This window comes from Hemitrygon akajei, chromosome 4, assembly GCF_048418815.1.
Source record: "Hemitrygon akajei chromosome 4, sHemAka1.3, whole genome shotgun sequence".
Taxonomy (NCBI): Eukaryota; Metazoa; Chordata; class Chondrichthyes; order Myliobatiformes; family Dasyatidae; genus Hemitrygon; species Hemitrygon akajei.
In genome coordinates, this window is record NC_133127.1 from 57,793,195 (window position 1) to 57,813,977 (window position 20,783).

Below are 20,783 nucleotides of genomic sequence, written 5' to 3' on the forward strand. Positions count from 1 at the left end.
ATAAAGAAGTGAGTCATTCAGCCCATTGAGTCTATGCTTGCTTTCAGTGGAAATCCCATCAATTCCAATCCCCCACTTATTTTCTACAACCTGTTCTCTCGCACATACTCAAGAATTGATCCCCTTCCCCTGATTATCCTGCGAACTCACATGTACTGTAGCTGATTAACTTACCAGTTGGCATGTTCTCACACCTGGGGTGTGAGGGAAGCTGCATCATATTCAAGGGGAAGACAGGCAAACCACACAGATAGCATCCAGGTTCGGGTTTGAACCTAGGTCTCTGGAGCTAAGAGCCAGCTCTAACCATTGTGTCAAGGCCGAAAGACACCATTCGCACCATCTTTTACTGGCAGTGCAACCTAACTCACAACCTCTAAAAGCACATCTCTCTTGACTTTTACAACTTTTGCTGAGGTGATGGGAGACGGATGTTTTGTAGGAGAAATCTAATTTAGTGAAAAGGTGGATCCATATCCCTAGTTTAAAGATTTATGGAAACCTGTTGCAACTGGTGCAGCATTACCAGTGAAGGCATGCTGAAAAAGTAGCTCGAAATGTCACAGGAGCAAAAGGCTGCTGGTAGATCATCCAGCAGTCAAGATACTTCAGCCATGAAGTCAGATACAAGGGATTTTTCACAAATAAATTATAAAAATATTGGGACAGTTTACTGAATGCCCCACCCATCCCTATTGACTGCATTTGGTGGACACTTTCTCCATTGCACCTACTTACCTTGTTCAGATCCTTAAAACCAAACTTGCTGATCAAGAAGATCCTAGATCTGATTGACAGGTTCTTGCATGAACAAGCTCTGACCACAAACCGAGGTCCCTGATTAGTAATATCAAAACGAGTCTATCTGAAGCCAGCTACTATTAACAGGAAGTAGTGCATGTGTTCCCCAGGTGTCTTGAGAAGATGAGAAATTCAGCAGCAAAACTGAAAGGAAGATATATAGGAACAGATGAGAGATAAGAATTGGGAACAAAAGGCCCTTGAGATACACTCTTTGTAAATACAGAAGTCTCCTTGAATTCATTCTACTTTCAAATGAAGGTGAGTTTATTAGCAGCTGACTACATTCCCTAAGTTTGAAGAATCCAAACTTCTTTGGATTCTTTGGGGGGGGGGGGAGTTTTGGCAAATTATTGCCACCATTCAAGATTTTCCATCTACTTGTTATGCCACCGAGTTTTTAAAATGTTTTGACATTCATAAGCTATTAAAATAAAGTACATTAAAAATATATTGCTAAAGACTGTTGCCTTGCAGTGGGACTATCTCCATTGAAATGAAAGGGTTTATGAATCCTTTGATGGTTTGAAGCAGGTTTCTCTGCTTAAGTGCTGGGGAAGTTAAATTAGTGTTCTGTCAAAGATCTCACTGTGTGCAGAGTTTGCTTTCAATTCCCTGGCTGTAACCATTCTTAAGCATTTTTATTTTGGGAGTTTGTATCCTCTATATTTGAATCTGTATGCACTGAGACTTGCAGGTAGATGTTTACTTATAACTTGCATGAGATGCCTTACATTTTTAATTCCAAATACAAATATTATTTACTTGATTGAAAATTTGACTTTGATTAATACCTTTCCAGACAGTTATAACATTCAACATAAATTAAAAGTAATGGCCTAAAAAAACTGATAATCAGAAGAAACTCATATTTGCCTTTTCTCGACATAGGTATAATGCAGGAGTGGAGAAAGTTTCAAGTTCCTGGGTGTCAAGATCTCTGAGGATCTAACCTGGTCCCAACATATCGATGCAATTATAAAGAAGTCAAGACAGCGGCTAAACTTTATTAGGAGTTTGAAGAGATTTGGTATGTCAACAAATACACTCAAAAACTTCTATAGATGTACTCTGGAGAGCATTCTGACAGGCTGCATCACTGTCTGGTATGGGGGGGGAGGTGGTTACTGCACAGGATTGAAAGAAGTTGCAGACGGTTGTAAATTTAGTCAGCTCCATCATGGGTACTAGCTTACAGAGCACCCAGGATATCTTCAAGGAGCAGTGTCTCAGAAAGGCAGCATCCATTATTAAGGACCTGTAGCACCCAGGGCATGCCCTTTTCTCACTGTTACCATCAGGTAGGAGGTACAGAAGCCTGAAGGCAAACACTCAGCGATTCAGGAACAGCTTTTTCCCCTCTGCATTCCAACTCCTAAATGGTCATTGAACCCTTGGACACGACCTCACTTTTTTTTAATATGCAGTATTTCTGTTTTTTGTACTATTTTAATCTATCTAATCTATATGTATACTGTATAAAGTATACTGAATTTGATTTACTTGTTTATTTATTATTATTAATATTTTATTTTTCTCTTCTATATTATGTATGCATTGAACTGCTGCTACTAAGTTAAAAAAATTTCATGTCACATGCTGGTGATAATAAACCTTATTCTGATTCTGAAGTCATTTAAATGCAATATCAAGGATCAATTCAAAGCTGATGTGTTTTTATTTTTCAGACCATTATATTTCTTATACGATTCGTACTTGACTGAGTACATTTGATGTCTGAGCTGCAGGGTCCCGATCAGAAACATCGGCATTATATTTTCCAAATTTTCCCAGTTCTGATGACAGACCATCGGCTTGAACCATCAAATGTTGCTTAATTTGTTGAATGCTGCCAACATTTTCTGTTTTATTTTAGATTGTCAGCATCTGCATTTATTTTAACCTCTTTAGATCTCTCAGTCCCTCCCTCCCCTCCCCCTTTGTCCTCATCTGTGTATCACCAGCCCTCGGACATCTACTGCCATCCCCATCCCCACACTTCCTTTAACACTTGCTTTCATTCTTCTTCAGTTATTTCATTCTTTCATTTATTCCTTTCAAGCAAATGTGATTTCTGAGGATTATAAAAGTAGGATCAAAGCCTTTAAATCTTTCTTTCATCTAAGCACATTCGAAGCAGGGATCTGTGGATCTGTGTTGAATTTCTGCCTGGGTGACGGACCTTCTTCTAAGTGTATAATAACCCATAGTAAAATTCTAAAGTAACAGCTTGACACAGTGTAACTGCAGGTAGCTACAAGCTTTCTCATAAACTTCTCTCATTCTTGTTAATAAACTGAGAACACATTCAATCCCTTTACCATCCATATTCTAACAAAATAATTTACATTTTAAGCTGCTGACCCTCAGTTCTTTCGCTTCATTCTTCCTCGCTGTGATCTACTTTTGGCTAGTAGGTCTTTGTTATCTCTGATACTATTTCCTGAAGCGTACTAACAATTAAGATGTGACTAGTTATATTGCTTGTTTATTATATCACCTGTGTTTGCACCTTTACTAATTTCAAGTAGGAGTTGAACTAATCACCTTTTTCAGGTAGATATTGATTGTGAGTTGCACACTACCCTGTCCTGTTGCTTTTATTGATGGTTTTCTATGCCACACTTTTTCATCTGCAGATTTTTAGTATTTTATTTTAATATTAGACTTAAAGACAAATAGATTCAGATTTAGATTTATTTATCATACGTATATTGAAACACACAGTGAAATGTGTTGTTTTGCATTAACAACCAACACATACAAGGATGTGCCAGGTGCAGCCCACGAGTGTCACCACACATTCCAATGCCAACATAACATACCTACAATGTTCAGCAGAACAACACAAGCAGTAACAACAATTGCAAAAGCAGCCTCTTTTCCACCCTTCCACCCACCTACCCCTTCACGCACACAGGCAGACCTACAACCCTAGGACAGGTTACTGCTGTGCCCTGGACTCTCAGATTTTCAGACACTGGGTCTCCAGCTTTCAGTCTTTAGCCAGCGCTCACAGCACTGGACTAGCCATCCCAGGATCTTCATCTTTTGGGCCTGTACCCTTGGACTCACCGATTTTGACCTTCTTTGGGCTTCTACCCCAGACTCACTGAGCTCTGGACCTTGACCTTCAGCTTTCCCTCTGGACTTTGCCAGCCTATGGGTATGAATCCTAGAACTCTCTGATTGTCACTTTGTCCTCAGACCTTGACCTGGGGAACCAGTCAATCACGTGTTTGACCATCAGGCCTTGACTTCTGGACTTGCATGGACCTCTGACCAGGTCAGCTGGGTCGATCACCGGCTCTCATGACTTCTGACCGCACAACATTCTGATCCGGAACCTGGGTGTTGTGATGTGAGTATTATTAAAAGTAAGTTAATACTAATTGGGAAGCTGTTGGTAACAAGAGGCGGGTTCCGGAGTTGGCGGGGTCTTTACTCCCAGTATGCATTGTATATAGTTCCTCCACCCAGGCCGCACGAGGTACCTGGAAGCCTCTGTATTGTAAATATCAGTTGCCCTCCCAGAAAAAGATGTTAATTTGGCCATAAAATTGTCGAGTGGTCCTTTTGTAAAGTAGAAGTTACCACACTGGGGATCTGGGGATGGGGCTGACCTGGGAATTGCTGGTCTCCTCAGAACCTGGTGACTTGTCCTCCAGGATCGCTGACCTTTGACTGCCGATTCCGAATACTGACTCCTGCCCTAACTACTTCCCTGACCTCTAACTCCCTCATTCTGTCTCTAACCCCTAACTCCTTGTGCTGTTCGAAAAACCATCACTGTGAACCTAAACTACAGCTAAATTTGAGCCACACATCAATGGAGATTATCAATAGCTCAGGATCATCTTGATTTGGTGACTGGCTCCTGCCCCTGACTCTTTATTTATTACCCCTGTCCTCTAACTCTCCCTGTCCCTAAACTCTGACTCCTAACTCACCATACTATCCCAAAAACATTGCTAAGACCATAAAGAACAACTAGGTCTGAGCCACAATATTAATGGATGTCACAGCTCGGCACTATCTTGACAGGGGCCAGATCTTTTTTCAAAGAAAATAATGAATTCTTGGAAACAAACTTTATCAATCACACAATTTTGGCTCAGTACTTTTACGCAGTCCTAATAAAAATATTGCAACTGCATGCAATTTTCAATACACAATAACTTTTTTGTTTGATGAGTCTTATAAATAGTAATAAAAGTGAGAATCTTCTGCTACTACACCAAGTTACCCCATGTTGGTCATGAGGGACATGGTAAAAGCTATAAGCCAACCCTTAGGTTAGATAATTATGTGCAATACATTTTGGAATTTTTGGCAGGTGCCCTCAGTCAGTGACGTTTTGCCAATCACATTGCAAATTGAGAAAATGTTTCCATTGATTTTGAATAAAGAGTTTTGTAAGGTTCGGCACTAAGAAATGCTGTTGGAGCACAACACATAGAATAGCCCCATCAGCACTTAGATCTTAAAACAATGACGTGACTTTCTGGCAATGTCAATGGAAGAAAGCCCCATGAATTGATATTCAACACTGCACATAAAGTGCTTATTACTAGCTAAAGTGAGGGATGACCTGAGGGACAGTAATAACCACAATGCCCTCCAAAATGATTGCTTGGAGACATTTCCACTGCAGCTGGTAGCTTTTACCTGCTAATTATACATTATATAATGCTGAGGTCAAAATTTAACTCTGCAAATGTAAATTTGCAGAACTGTTGGTAAGTATGAAATTATAATGTAAAATATCAATTATCTAAACACACTTACATATTTACATATTATGCCTTATTATTTCATGCACAACAATAGGGAGAGCTTTAAAAATACTTTATCATCTATTCTGAGGTATCTCATGGAATATATTAGTTAAGTCAAATTCCAGTGCAAAGGCATCCCTAAGTGAAAAAGAATGGATAGAGATGGCCAGCGAGGTCAATTTTAACTGCATCACTCAAGGAACTAGTTCTATTTAACAATACTTGATACATTAGATGTGATCCATCTGCCTAATAAAATATCCTGTTGATCCAAATCTTGAAAATTGGCATGGCATCCAGAGATTTTTGGAAATAGGAATTCCAATTTCCGCCACTCTTAACGTGCAAAACAAAAGCTGCTTCGTAATGTTGCATTGAGTGTTGGAGAATTAATTTGAAGACCATGTCTCCTTGTACCACATTCCATCCAGGAGAAACTACTCTTTATCTGTCACAGTAAAGTAGGTCCTTTACTCAATTAAGCTCCTCAGTTAGATCACCACTCATTCCTTCCAACTCAGGGAGATTATAAATCCAGTTTATGCAATCTCCCCTCATAAACTCAGACATTTAAATACTGGCCTGAGACTCACTTGCAGTGGCTTCACTTCCTCCTACTGGCTTGGCTGTTATGACCCACAAATCCCTCAGGGCTTTCAGAAAATATCCCATTAGTTACCACTTGTAGGCTGGCGCCACCCAAATCAAAATCACCACCAACCTGTTGACCCCACTGTTTCTGATTTGTTAAATTGTTTGTTATCGTGTGCCAAATGTTTCCTCCAAGTAAAGTTTGAGATCTAAACCCATTATTTTTGGTTTCCATTATAAATTCTTTTCCTTTGCCACTAATTTCATCCCTCATTCTTGCAAATCGGGAGAGGACACATTGATCAGTTGAGGACAGCAGAGTCATTTGTTTGAGAAGAAAGGTGGCCAGAGCTGTCAGAACCACTTTCACCAGTCTCAGAGTCAACTCCTACAACCAGCACAGGGCAAGCCCCAGAGCCTGAGATTGTTTCACAGCCACAAGTCGCACCAGCCAAGCAGAGTGACCACTCTTGTCAGGAAAGGCATTATCACACCAGAGTGAGAAATCCTCCACACTGATTGAATCTTAGGCTTGATTGGGACAATTTAAAATTTATTATGCAGTGTGTTGTGTACTTAAAATTTCAGTAATATTTGAGTAATCTTGTATATATATTGGTTGATATAGCATTCTTGTTCATTTAACTCATTCATTATGGGTTTTATGTACAAATACATAAACTGCATATATCGTCATGCTGCCACATGATACGTGTGTGCCTTACTTAAAGTAAACACAAAGTTAGACCCACATTTCAGCCTCCCGTGTCTTCCTTTGAATTAGTTGAATGTTTTGAAGTTACAACATATAACAGTGATGATGAAGTAGTTTTTAAAAAAACAAACCCAACACGGCTATTGTCCTGTTGAAGTGCAGCGAGATGTTCAAACTAAAAGATACGCAGTGAGGAACAATGAGTTAAAAAACAGCACAGCACTTGCAGAGACACGAGCGAGTATTAAAATATTGGCAGAAAGTGGAAGAATTCACAGGTTCATAAAGTGTGAGTACAGGGTGATAACAATCATTAAAAACAATCAGAAATGTATGGCTGCAACGGAAAGATTGAGATGTTCAATTGCTCAACATGTAACTGCTCATGTATTGTGAGCTAATTGAACAGTATTTTGAACCAAATAAAATAGCCAATGAGAAACAAGTGCTTTGGTTTAAAGGCATATAGTTTGCCGAGTGTATTAGGTTTAAAGGCATAGTTGGCTTTGAAGTTTGACTGAGATTCACTTGCAGTGGCAAACCAACCAAACCAGCATAAATGAGCTTCCTGATATTGTCAAAGTAATGCAGGGATATTTAGAACCGAAGCCATTGTTGATTACAGAACACTTCAGGTTTCATAAGTGGAATAAAAACAATGGGGAGTCCATTTCTGTGCAGAGACTTTCTGAGCATTGTCAGTTTGGTAATGGGCTTAATGATGCACTGAGCGGTCATTTAGTTTGTGTAATCTTACAAGAAAGCATTAAAAAATTACTCCTAATTGAAGCACAACTTAAATTTAAAAGAGCAGCTTTCAATGGAAACTGCAAACAGAGATGCAATTGAGTTGCAGTCAGGAATGAAAGGGAGCATGAACAAAATTGCAAACCATAAGCAGAAACTGACCTTGCCAAACAAATAGTGTTACCATTGTGACAGTGGCTCACATTCACCAAACAAGTGCAGGCTTAAAGGTGAAACTTTCAGAAAATACAACAAAGTAAGACACCACATACTGTACAAAGAGTTTGTCGGGCAGACAAACGTAAATGGACTGCACAGGGAAGAGATAAAGTTAAAAAGTCAAGTTACAGTTTCAAAAAGAGCACTAATCTGCATACTTCTTATGTAAAATCTGATAATGATGAGATTGATGCTCGACTGGGTGCCTTTAAGATTTAGAATGTGAAAGCTAACAGTAGACAAGCAATCTGGCTTACACCAGAAGAAAATGTCAAATTAATTAAAATGGAATTAGACACTGGTTTGGCTGTTTCAGTCATTCCATAAAATGAGTTTGAGAAGCATTTCAAAGACACAAATCTGGAGCCTGCTGATAACCAACTAAGAACTTATATTGGAGAGAAGATAACTCCTGAGGGACTGGTATCTGTAACGGTGAAATACAACAACCAACAAACCATGTTGTACTTGTATATGGTAAATACAGCAGGACCAGCATTATGGGGACATGATTGACTGAAACAATTACAACTTGAATGGAGATCCATCCACTATTTACATGCCAAATCTCATAAATTAAAGCCATTTGAAAGTGAATTTGGTAAGGTACAGAGTGATGCCTCAATTCTCTTCATGCTGTACACCATGAACTGCTCCCCAACAAAGGGCAAACAGATGTTGGTGCAAAGCCCTGTGCCTCTGGTTGAAAAGCAAATTGGACCAAAGAAGGATCATGCTGCTCAGAGGAAGTGTGAAAGTGACAAAAGCAATGTTCTGAGTACAACAGTTTTCATACGCAATGTATCTCAGAAAGCTTCTGATATGTTAAACAGGCAGTTATCGGAGAAGAGTGTATTTATTCGTTTGGCCTCTGCATCTTTATTGTATCTCTGTAGTCTGGTAGTTAGAGCTGTTAACCTTTGCTTGGCATTTTCCAAGATTTCAGCAATGCACACACATCTGTACTTCTTTCTGAGCCCAAGGCTGCCAGGAGTGGAGGCCGACACCGGGAACCACCTGATGCCCACTGCAGCACAGGGGCCGGGGTTTCAGTCTGTTAGAGTGATATTTGGGTTTAGCACATTTAGCAAATGACTTCAGCCACTAATCTTGAAATCGGAATATAGATTGTAGATTTCATTTAAAATGCAGCTCTGAACAATAGGTTCCTAAAGGTCTTGAATCATAGACCAGACAATGCAGATCAAACTTCATTGTCTGTGGCGTGGGTGCGAATCAGGAGGTGTGAAGTTTATGTGTAGTTTCAAAGAAAGCATAGTGGATGCATTGTAAATATGGAATTGTCCTTTGATGTTTGGTTTATAAAATATTGGACAGCTTGGGTCAGCCAGACCTTTCCACTAAAAGCATCTCAATATGATGCCTGCTGTCTCTTGTTTTATCAAATAAAGAGGCTGCTTCTTATCTACCAGTACTTTCCTCCGATGGGATACCTTTGTGCGATCCATTGTGTGGACAGCAATCTTAACAGTCTATGTGGATGCGTATTTTTAAAATTAACACTTACACTTGGATCTGTTTGGGTTGGTGGTACACGGGAACACGAGGTGTCACAAACACAGAGAGCTAAACTGGTAGATGTAAAAGTGGTGTGTGCGTTTGCGTGCGTGTTTATGAGAGATGAAGCTTTGTGCGTTAATTTAGTACGATAGAGTCACCAGTTGTGAAAGGTAGTTACTGAAGGTGAGGGATGCCAGTGTATACTCATTCGGGGGCTGCATTTCAGAACACACGTTTTGCGAGTGTGATGCAAAGGAATACAGTAGGCATCATGAGTTCAGTGCCCAGAAGTGGCAGATTGTGGAGGACATACTTGGTGCTTTTAAGTATGCGCTGTTTAGCTGCTACCTATCATTTATATTTTGCATAGTGTGGGAATTAGAGTAGAGTATTTCAGGGAGAGGTTTTACCCAGATATATCTGTCAAAATGGCACCTATTCTCATCAGATCAAGAGCCCTGATGATCCAAGCCAGCCCTCGACTCTGATTATAACCATTCATAAGCCTTTCACCCCCAGGGAGAAACAGAGCATTTTGTCAGAGACACCCTCACTTAAAGTCACATGTGGGAATTTGGAATTCTGGCGCAAGCTCAGAGAAATGGCTGAAATTCACCGGGTGCTCCCTGAAGATATACATCTATTGGTAAAAGCGAAGCACCTGAGGAATATGAGGGGCAGTATGGCCCAGGGGCTGTGGTATGGTACGTGGGCAACTACCAGGAATGCCAGCAATGAAGAAAAATATTGCTCTTTTAAAGGGGAAGTGAGGCAGCAACAGTGGTTGGGAAGGTGGGAATAGCAATCTTAAGGGAAGCAGGGGTTATAGATTCAGGAAAAGGAGAAATCATATAGGCAAGCCAGGGGCAGAAAATGCGTACAACCAACAGAGTGCACAACATAGCCAATGTAGCTTCAGCCACAGTGGAAATTGAGCAGGAAGAAGATATTGGTGTGAAGGAAATACCTCTCGAAAGGGAAGCAGAGGGAATTTTCATAGATGGGTCTCAGAGGTACATAGACAGGAAGCTATGGACTGGGTGGTCCATGCTGAAGGAAACAGGTGAAGAATTAGCTTCTGAAGCACTGCCAGGGGATTTCTCGGCTCAGGTGGTGGAACTGGCAGCCCTGAACGAGGCTACGGTAAAGGCAGATGAGCAAATATATATACAGACAGCGGGTGTGCCTTTGGCATGATGCATGGTTATCTGATGGCATGGGCATGACGAGGATTTGTAACTTGGACAGCAACAGGTATTCTGCACGGATGCCTAATACAACAACTGCTGGAAGCAGTGAGTCTGCCAGCAGAGGTGGCAGGAGAGAGTAAAGAGCTGAAAGCAAATGAGTGGGTTGATATCAATGTGAAGAAGGCAGCAGAGGAACAAGAGGCAATTGAAATTGCAAGTGTGCAAGAAGAAACAACTGTAGCCAGTTTAGTAAAACTATATGAAGAGGTGGAGGCAGAAGAGAAGGAGAAATGGTGGAGAAAGGAAGCAAATGAGGGACCAGATGGGAGCTGGACACACGGGGAGGAAGGAGTCATGGTGGCCCCACCATGTATTAGGCAGATACACTGAAGTTATGTTATGGGGTGATGCATCAGGGAAGGCAGAGCATGATCACAACCCTCCGGCAGGACTGGTGGTGGCCAGGAATGGGCAGGGATGTTGAAAAATTCTGGCACCATTGTATCATTTGTGCACAGCATAACCCTGGTAAAGGCAGAAAGCTACAGCTGGCAAACCAGCCATGGCCAAGGGGATCCTGGGAAAACATCTAGATGGACTTACCCACAAGGGACAGCACTGCTGTATGGATTCTAGTTTAGGAAACCCTCCCAAGGAGGGGAGCCCAGTCTAGGTGGACCCGGATAAGGAAGCACATTTCACAGGGAAGCTGATAAAGGAAATATACCAACTGTTAGGGATTTGACAACAACTCCATGTACCCTACCACCCTCAGAGTTCAGGAATGACAGAAAGGATGAATTGAACAATCAAGACGGGAAAGACATGGGTTGATGTATTACCAGGAATCCTGATGAGATTGCGTGCAACCCCAAACCACATGCTGGGTCTCAGCTCCTACGAATTATTCATGGAGCAAGCATTGTGACTCCCTTATAGGGTGATTACAGGTTGCAGTGAGCCTTGGGCTTGCAGGGATAGAATGACACAGTATGTGAAAGACCTCTGTAACCAACTTAAAGTGTTGAACACCCGAGCAGAACAACATCAGCACAGCTGATCAGACAGAGCCGGAGCAAAAGGAGATAGTCCTCTCACAGTCAGGTGACCAAGTTATGGTGAGGGTGCTACCTGAAAGGGCAGAGTTTGCTCACAGATGGCATTTTTAACACGAGACACTTGTGTCTCTGTGAGGCAGCCAGTGAAAACAGTGGACTCAGGTTAAACCATATGGCATGAGGCTCACAGGCCCTCTCATCGATGCACAAGAAGGGGTTGGGGTGGTCTCCATTTGAATGACTGCAACCTTCTTGTTGCCCTCCCAGACAGAGCTGGGGATCAAGTGTATCCAGTAACCATGTCATTACAGAGAACCTCGGGGATGAACACCAGCCAGTCACACTAGATCTGACCTCAGCTGATGGAAACAGACCCACAGCAAACGTGAAGGCAGAAGACACCCAGAGTGTGACATAAACCCGTGAATAGCGTGCTAAAAAGTAAAGGTAATAGTACTCTGTAATGAAGGCTGGTTGCTGAAGGTAGATGATTAGTTGAATAGCATAGATTAGAAACGATATTGGGGAAAATAGATATTAAATTAGATTAGATTCAACTTTATCATCATTGTGCCGAGTACAGATACAAAGCCAATGAAATGCAGTTAGCATCTAACCAGAAGTGCAAAGAATAGTGTTATTTACAAAATAATTGTGAATAAAAAGTAAGTGCTACGGCACACAAATATGGAAGTACTGAGGCAGTACAGCATGGGTGCAATACTGCTTAGCACTGTGATGTGAGGTTCAGCAGGGTCACAGCCTCAGGGAAGAAGCTCTTCCTGTGCCTGCTGGTGCGGGAGCGGAGGCTCCTGTAGTGCCTACCGGATGGGAGGAGAGTAAAAAGTCCATGGTTAGGGTGAGATGCATCCTTGATATTGCTTTTGGCCCTGCCCAGGCAGCGTTTATGGTAGATGTTCTCAATGGTGGGCAATTGGGTGCCGATAATCCACTGGGCAGTTTTCACCACCCGCTGGAGTGATTTGCGGTCTGATATGGGACAATTGCCATACCACACTGAGATGCAGTGAGTGAGTATGCTCTCAATGGTACAGCGGTAAAAGTCCGTCAGTATCCTGGGACAGAGGTGAGCTTTCTTGATGCTCCTCAGGAAATAAAGGTGCTGTTGTGCCTTTTTCATCAGGATAGAGGAGTTCAGGGACCAGGTGAGATCCTTGGAAATGTGGACACCAAGGAATTTGAAGTTTGATACACGCTCCACTACAGCTCCGTTAATGTAGATGGGGACGTGAGTGTGGGTCCTAGCATGCCTGAAGTCCACAATGATCTCCTTGGTCTTCTGGGTGTTAAGGGCCAGGTTGTTGTCGGCACCCCACGCGGCCAGGTGCTGGACCTCATCTCTGTAGGCCATCTCGTCATCCCCTCTGATCAGACCACCACTGTGGTCTGCAAACTTCATTATGGAATTAGAACCATGTACAGGAACGCAGTCATAGGTGAAAAGGGAGTACAGAAGCGGGCTCAGCACACAGCCTTGAGGCACGCCGGTGTTCAGGGTGAGAGTGGAGGAGGAGAGATTGTTTACTTTAACAGATTGGGGTCTGTTAGTCAGAAAGTCCAAGGTCTAATTGCAGAGGGATGAGCTGATATCAAATTGGCGAAGTTTGGCAATCAGCTTGGACGGGGTCACAGTATTGAATGCTGAACTAAAGTCAATTAACAGCATTCTGACATAAGAGTCAGGGCAGAGTGAAATGCTGTGGAGATGGCATCCTCTGTTGACCTGTTGGTGTAATAGGCAAATTGATGGGGGTCCAGGGTAGTGGGCAGACAGGATTTCAGATGTGATAGAACCAGTCTCTCAAAGCACTTTGCAATGATGGGGGCGAATGCAACTGGGTGGAAGTCATTCAGGCCTGTGATAGTGGAATTCTTCGGTACTGGCACTATGGTGGAGATCTTGAAGCTTGTGGGGACAACTGCCTGGGCCAGGGACAGATTGAAAATGTCCGTGAAGACCGCGGCCAACTGCCCTGCACAGACTCTGAGCACACGGCCAAGTATTCCATCCGGACCAGCTGCCTTCCGTACATTCACCCTGCTCAGGGTGGCACAAACATCGGAGGTAGAAAGTGAGAGAGGCAGTTCACCAGGTGGGAGATCCGCTTTGAGGGTGACCTCCTTGTTCTCTCGGTCAACGCGAGCGTAGAAGTAATTGAGCTCATCAGGGGGGCGGGGGAAGCAGAGCTGGAAGTGGGCACAGTACTAGGTGTTTGAAGTCTGTAATAATCTGTATGCCATGCCATATGTGCCGGGGGTCCGAGGAGTTAAAATGCTCCTCGATCCTCTGTATGTATGTGTGTTTAGCCTGAGAGATTCCTCTCCTCAGGTTGGCCCTAGCTGAGCTGTATGCCTCAGGCTGACCTGAAGACCTGAAGGCTGAATCTCTGGCTTTGAGCACGAGGCGAACCTCTCTGTTCATCCATGGTTTCTGATTGGGGAAAACTTTTATTTGTGTTTGTGATGTCACTCTATCCACACACTTGTTGATGTGCTCAAGGACAGAGTTGGCATATAAATCAATGTTAATCTGTTAATAGATGGGGAGGGATTTAAGTTAAAGTGGAGACAGCAGGTTCCACAACTTTGAGAACAAGGCAGACTGAGGAAGATTGCACATGGGATCTGAACGCAGTCACCTCCAGTCTGAATGGGGAGTGAATATAAACAAGCTGGGCCCTTTCAGCAGTTGGGTCAGCAATCGGCTGAACAGTTCAGAAGGTGTGCCACCAGGGAAATGCCTTTGCAGTAATTCAAATGGAGACCAGTCCAACCCTTTCCTGTACATCAATGAGAGGGCCTGTGAGCCTGATGCTGGAAAGAGAGAGTTCTAGATACCAGAGAATGAAGGGATGAAGTCGAGGAATGTGATTAAGCTGCAATCAGCCTGCAGGGCAAGAGCCAACAGGCATACGAAGAAAGCTGCATTTCTAAAGACTTAAGCCACTAATCTTGAAATCTGAATATGGATTGTAGATTTAATTTAAAATGCAGCTCTGAACAATAGGTTCCTAAAACCCTTGATTCACAGACCAGACAATACTGGTTAAGTAACACACACAAAATGCTGGAGGAACTGAACAGGCCAGGTAGCATTGATGGAAAACAGTAAACAGTTGATGTTTCAGGCTGAGACCCTTCATTTTGGCCTGAAGCATCGACTGTACTCTTTTTTTTCCATAGATGTTGCCTGGCCTGTTGAGTTGCTCCAGTATTTTGTAGTGTTGCTTGGATTTCCAGCATTTGCAGATTTTCTCTTGTTTGCAATGCTGATTAAAATTTATTTGGATGTGTGTGGCGTGGGTGCAAATCAGGAGGTGTGAAGTGTGTGTCATTTTGTAAAAAAGCATTGTGGATGCATTATAAATATGGAATTGTCCTTTGATGTTTAGCACATAAAATATTGGAGTAGCGTGGGTCAGCCAGTTTTCACCAAAAGTGTCTCAATATGATGCCTACTGTATCTTGTATTATAAAATGAAGAGGTTGTTTCATATCCACCAGTACCTTTCTTCAGTGACTTAATTCATGCAACAACAGGGTCCCAGTTGTTGGCACTCCGGTAGGGGTCTTGGGCTGGACCCCTTGCGCTTATGCTACATTTGCACACCAAAACCTCCGGATGAGAGTGACAAGAACAAGAAGTCATGCCGGCTTGGACATCGCCCAAGTTAACAATGCCTGTGCCAATGGTTGGGGAACCAGGACCATCTGGCGATAAATTGGATTTTGATCAATTTAACTGAGAATTTTTATTTGTTAATCACATGCTCCTTTTTTCACAGTAGAGGCCAAAAAACAGGGTAAATTGTAAGACATGTAAAACTAAAAATTCAAAAACCGGTATGTCAACAGTTCAAAAGTATTCATCCTTCTTTGCTCAGTTGAACTACCTCTCACAGCTAAGTATTACAGCCAGTAGTCTTTTTGGGTAAGACTCTATTAGCTTTGCACAACTTAATAGAGCACAATTTGTCCATTTCTTCTTTCAAAGTTGCCCAAGCTGTACCAGGTTATTTGGGGAGAGATGGTGGTCAACAACCATGAGGTCTTGCCAGAGATGATTGATCGGGTTAAGGTCAGGAATCTTCTTCATTTGAAGCCACTCCATGCTACTCTGGCAGTGTGCTTTGGGTCATTGTCCTGTTGAAAGATGTTCTTCCTCCCCAGTTTAAGCTTTCCAGCAGAGACTAGTAGGTTGTTATCCAGGATCTATCTGTATTTGGCTGCGTTCATCTTCCCATCAATACAGACCAGATTTCAGTCTCTGCTGCAGAATGGCACCCCCATAGCATGATGCTATCTCCACCATACTTTACAGTAGGGATGGCTGACACACAATATTAGATTTACACTGCATGTACCACTTAGTGTTGAGGCCAAGGAATTCCACTTTAGTCTCATTTGACCACAAGGCCTTCTTCCACATCTTTACAGTATCTTCCAAATGACAGGCAAAGATATGCTTTTTTTTAAAGCTAAGGCTTCTTTCTTGCCATTCTTCCATAAATACCTTTTTTGTGCAAGGCCTTGGAGATTTCACAGGTTTTTAAATTTTTCTTTTGATTTGACATGATGCACAATGTTTTGTGGATTAGCTCAAAGAAATCCTATTTCAATATATTTTAAACAAGAGAAAATCTGTGGATTTTGGAAATCCAAGTGACACACACAAAATGCTAGAGGAACTCAGCAGGCCAGGCAGCATCTGAAGAAAAGAATACAGTCAACATTTCAGGCTGAGACCCTTCATCAGGGCTGGAGAAAAAAAGATGAGGAGTCAGAGTAAGAAGTGGGTGGAGTGGTGCAATAAACACAAGGTGACAGGTGAAACTGGGAGTGCAGAAGGGGCAAAGTAAAGAGCTGGGAAGTTGATTGGTGAAAGAGATACAGGGCTGGAGAAGGGGGAATCTGATAGGAGAGGACAGAAAGCCATAAAAGAAAGGGAAGTGGGAATGGGGAATGGTGAAGAAGAGTGGGAGCAATTACCGGAAGTTTGAGAAATCAATGCTCATGCCATCAGGTTTGAGGCTATCCAGATGGAAGATAAGAAGTTGCTCCTCCAACCAGATTGTGGCTCATCACGACAATAGAGGAGGCCAAGGACTGACATGTCGTAATGTGAATGTGAAGGGGAATTAAAATGGGTGGCCACTGGGAGATCCCATTTCTTCTGGCGGATGGAGCATAGGTGCTCGGTGAAGTGGTCTTCTGATCTACATTGGGTCTCACCAATATATAGGAGGCCACATTGGGAGCACTAGATACAGTGGATAACCCCAATACACTCACAGGTGAAGTGTTGCCTCACCTGGAAGGACTCTTTGGGGCCTTGAATGGTAGTGAGGGAGGTGGTGTAGGGGCAAGTGTAGCATTTGTTCTGCTTGCAAGGATAAGTGCCAGAAGGGAGATTGGTGGGGAGGGACGCTTGGACAAGGGAGTCACATAGGAAGCAATCCCTGTGGAAAGCAGAAAATGGAGGGAAGTGAAAGATGTGCCTGGTGGTGATATCCCTTTGGAGATGGTGGAAGTTCTGGAAAATTATGTGCTTGTCATGGAGGCTGGTGGGGTGGCAGGAGGAGGTGAGGACAAGAGGAACCCTATCTCTGGTGGGGTGGCAGGAGGATGGGGTGAGGGCAAACATGTGTGAAATGGAAGAGATGTAGTTGAGAGTAGTATTGATGATGGAGGAAGGGTAGCCCCTTATTTTGAAGAACCAAGACATCTCCTTCATTCTGGAATGAAATGTCTCGTCTTGAGAGCAGTTGTGGTGGAGTTGGAGGAATAGAGAGAAGGTGATAGCATTTTTACAAGTAACTGGGTGGGAAGATGTATAGTCTACGTTGCTGTGAGCATCAGTGGGTTTATAATAGACATCAGTAGTCTCCAGAGATAAAGACAGAGAGATCGAGAAAGAAGAAGGAGAGTCTGAAATGGACCAGGTAAGTTTGAGAGCAGGGTGGAAGTTGGAGGCAAAGTTGATGAAGTTGACGAGCTCTGCATGAGTGCAGGAAGCAACACCAAAGCAGTCATTGATGTAGTGTAGGAAAAGTGCAGGATGGTCACCAATGTAGGCTTGGAATATAGACTGCTCCACTTTGCTAACAAAAAGGTAGGTGTAGTTGGGACCTATGCGAGTGCCCATGGTTACACCTTTTGTTTGAAGGAAGTGAGAGCAGCCAAAGTAGAAATTACGGAGAGAATAAATATATTTAATATATGCACATACACACATATAGAGATACATATGTAGTGTCTTGAAAATGTGTGTGAGTGTGTGTGTGTGTGTGTGTGTGTATGTCACACACACACACACACACACACACACACACATAGAGTTGGAATTTATAGCTATGCAGGGAAGAGTGTTGTATATTTAATATCTCAGTAATAATTGAGTAATATTCTAAATATATTGTTTGATTAAGAATTCTTTGTGTAAATAATTCATTCTGGGTTATATGTAAAGGTACATGTATGGCGTACATAATTATGACACCACAGCGTATGCACGCACATCACTAAAGTAGAAATGATGTACACATGTTTATCTCCAGCTCCATGTTTTTCTTTATGTTTTGGAATTATAAAACAGAACATAATTGGAAGTCTGGATGTTGAGGTCCTTTGGCTGGAACCCTGAGTCTGTGAATCTCTGCAAGTCCACTAGGAAAGTTGAAGTCCAAAGTCTGCGACCCCAAGTCCGAGCCTGCCGGAGGCTGGAAGCCAAGGAAGACTTGGGGTAAGAGGCCTGCGTATGTGTGAGGGTGGAACGGCACTTGTTTTGCTGTTGTTGTTCTGTTGCTTGTTTTCTTCTGTGTTCTGCTGGGAGTTTTGGGCATGCTATACGTGTGTCGGAATGTGTGGCTTCACTTGCAGGGCTACTTTCAGCACACCCTCAAGTCCTATTAACACAAACAATGCATTTCATCCAGTGAGGTCTTCACCTGCAAATCTGCTGTGATTGTCTACTGAGTCCGGTGCTCCCAATGCAGCCTCGCCTGCACTGGTGAGACCCATTGTAAATTGGGAACTGCTTTGTAGAGCACTTCTGCTCCATCCGCCACAAGCAGAACTTTGCTGTGGCCAAATGTTTTAATTACAATTCCCATTCCCATTCAGACTTGTCAGTCCATGGCCTTCTCTTGGGCCGAGGTGAGACCACCTTCAGGGTGGAAGAGCAACACCTGTCTGGATAGTCTCCAACCTGATGTCATGAATGTTGATTTCTCCCCCTCTCCTCTTCTTCTATTCCCCACTCTGGCCTTTTACCTCTTCTCTCCTGCCTATTATTTCCCTCTGTATCCCTTCCTCCTTCCTTTTATCCTACAGTCCTCTCTCCTCTCCAATCTTCTACACCTTTCCCACCTACCTGACTTCACCTTTCACCTTCCAGCTAGCCTCTTTCCTCTCTCATTACCTTTTTATTCTGGCATCTTCCTGCTTCCTTTTCAGTCCTGATGAAGGGTCTGAGCCTAAAATGTCAATTGTTTATTAATTTCCATAGATGCTACCTGACCTGCTGAGTTCCTCCAGCATTTTGTGTGTGTTACAATGCATCTCACTGTATGTTTTGATCTATAAATAAATTTGAATTTTCAATCTGATACTTAAATCCCTACTGCCTGAGCTAGTCCATAGCTCTCCATCCTCTGCATATTTATGTGCCTATTTAAGAATCTCTTAAATGTTTTTATAGGATCTGTGTCCAACACCACTCCTCCATCTGCCCATTCTAGCAATCCACTACACTCTATGTAAAGAAAATTTGTGCTACACATCTCCTTTGATCTTACCCCTTCTCAACTTGAATATGTCCTCTCTTGTACCAGACATTTGACCCTGGGAAAAGATACAAGTTGTCTACTCTCTCTATGACTCCATCATTCCAGAGAAAACAACTCCAGATTGTCCAAGCTCTCCTTATAGCACATACCCTTTAATCAAGATCGCATCCTGGTAAACCTCTTTGGCACCATCTCCAAAACCTACACATATCCTCCCTATAATGCAGTGACCAGAACTGAATGCAGTACTCCAGATGATTCCTAACCAGATTTTTATATATCTGCAACTTAACTTCCTGACTCTTGAACCCCATGCCTCAGCTTGTGTGTCCACTTTTAGGGGGCTATAGTCTTTACCTCCAGGATCCATGTGAAAATCATGCTGTTCTAAGAATCCTTCCACTAGCCATATACTATCCCTTTTCATTTGACCTCCCAAAGTGCAACACTTCACATGGTTCCAGCTTAAACTACATTTGCCATTTCTCTGCCCATTTTTGCGTCTGAAACATGTATATTCTGCTGTATACTTAGTCTGTCTTCAAATCTCTCCAAGATGCCATCAACCTTTCTATCATCTGCAAACATGGGGCTAACACACCCATCCATGCTTTCCTCTAGGTAATTTACATCTACGATGGGGGACCTTGTCAATGTACCTGGAGCATTGTTACTGTACCCATTTATTAGTAAATTGTTCTTCGTTCCACCATTGCTACTGAAAAATATAATCAGCTCTCAACCTTTTTCTTCCTGTAGAAGGAACAGTAATGAACACTGGAGAGACACAGAACCAGAAAGAATAATGATGATTGATGATATAAACATTTGATATATAAAGTAAGAACAGTGTATTTAAAACATTCCCAATGGGTACAGGGTGTGTTGGGGAGAATCTCCCTCTTTCTTATCAGACAGAACTTTTCTTCCCATCATTCTGCTCTGTTCAGCTGCACCTTGCAGTATTATTCTCTGAAGTTCTTGTTTGAGCACATCTTCTTTCACTCCTCATTTTACTTCCCACTGATCATTCACACCCTCTGCGGAATAATTATCAATGTAAGTGAGAGGTGTGGAGGGCAAAGCTTCTTGTAAACAGTGCTGTTGCAATAGCATTTTTGTTATACTTGTTATTGCAAAGAGTATGTCCCATTCCCTTGAATGGAGTGCCACTACTTTATCTTTTGATACATTTCTCATAGTTGTGACAGCTGCGGAAAGTATGTGGGACTTTATAAAATTAATCATGAAAATAAATGTGTTACTATGCTAGAAATACAGAGGGACGTCAAACATTACAGCAAATCACATTTTTCTCTGTTAGAGATAAGACTGTATATTAAATGTTAAATTTC

General features: G+C 42.4%; 1 long non-coding RNA gene across 2 annotated transcripts in view; it reads left to right on the forward strand.

Moving 5' to 3' along the window:
• LOC140725912 (uncharacterized) overlaps positions 1-20,783 on the forward strand; it is a 147,493-nt gene that overhangs the window by 55,132 nt on the left and 71,578 nt on the right. Inside the window, exons 2-3 of one of the 2 annotated variants that reach the window (XR_012098509.1) lie at positions 1,693-1,831; positions 18,237-18,383. This is a non-coding gene — a long non-coding RNA (uncharacterized lncRNA). The remainder of the gene's footprint in view (positions 1-1,692; positions 1,832-18,236; positions 18,384-20,783) is intronic. The other variant, XR_012098510.1, reaches the window with a different exon arrangement.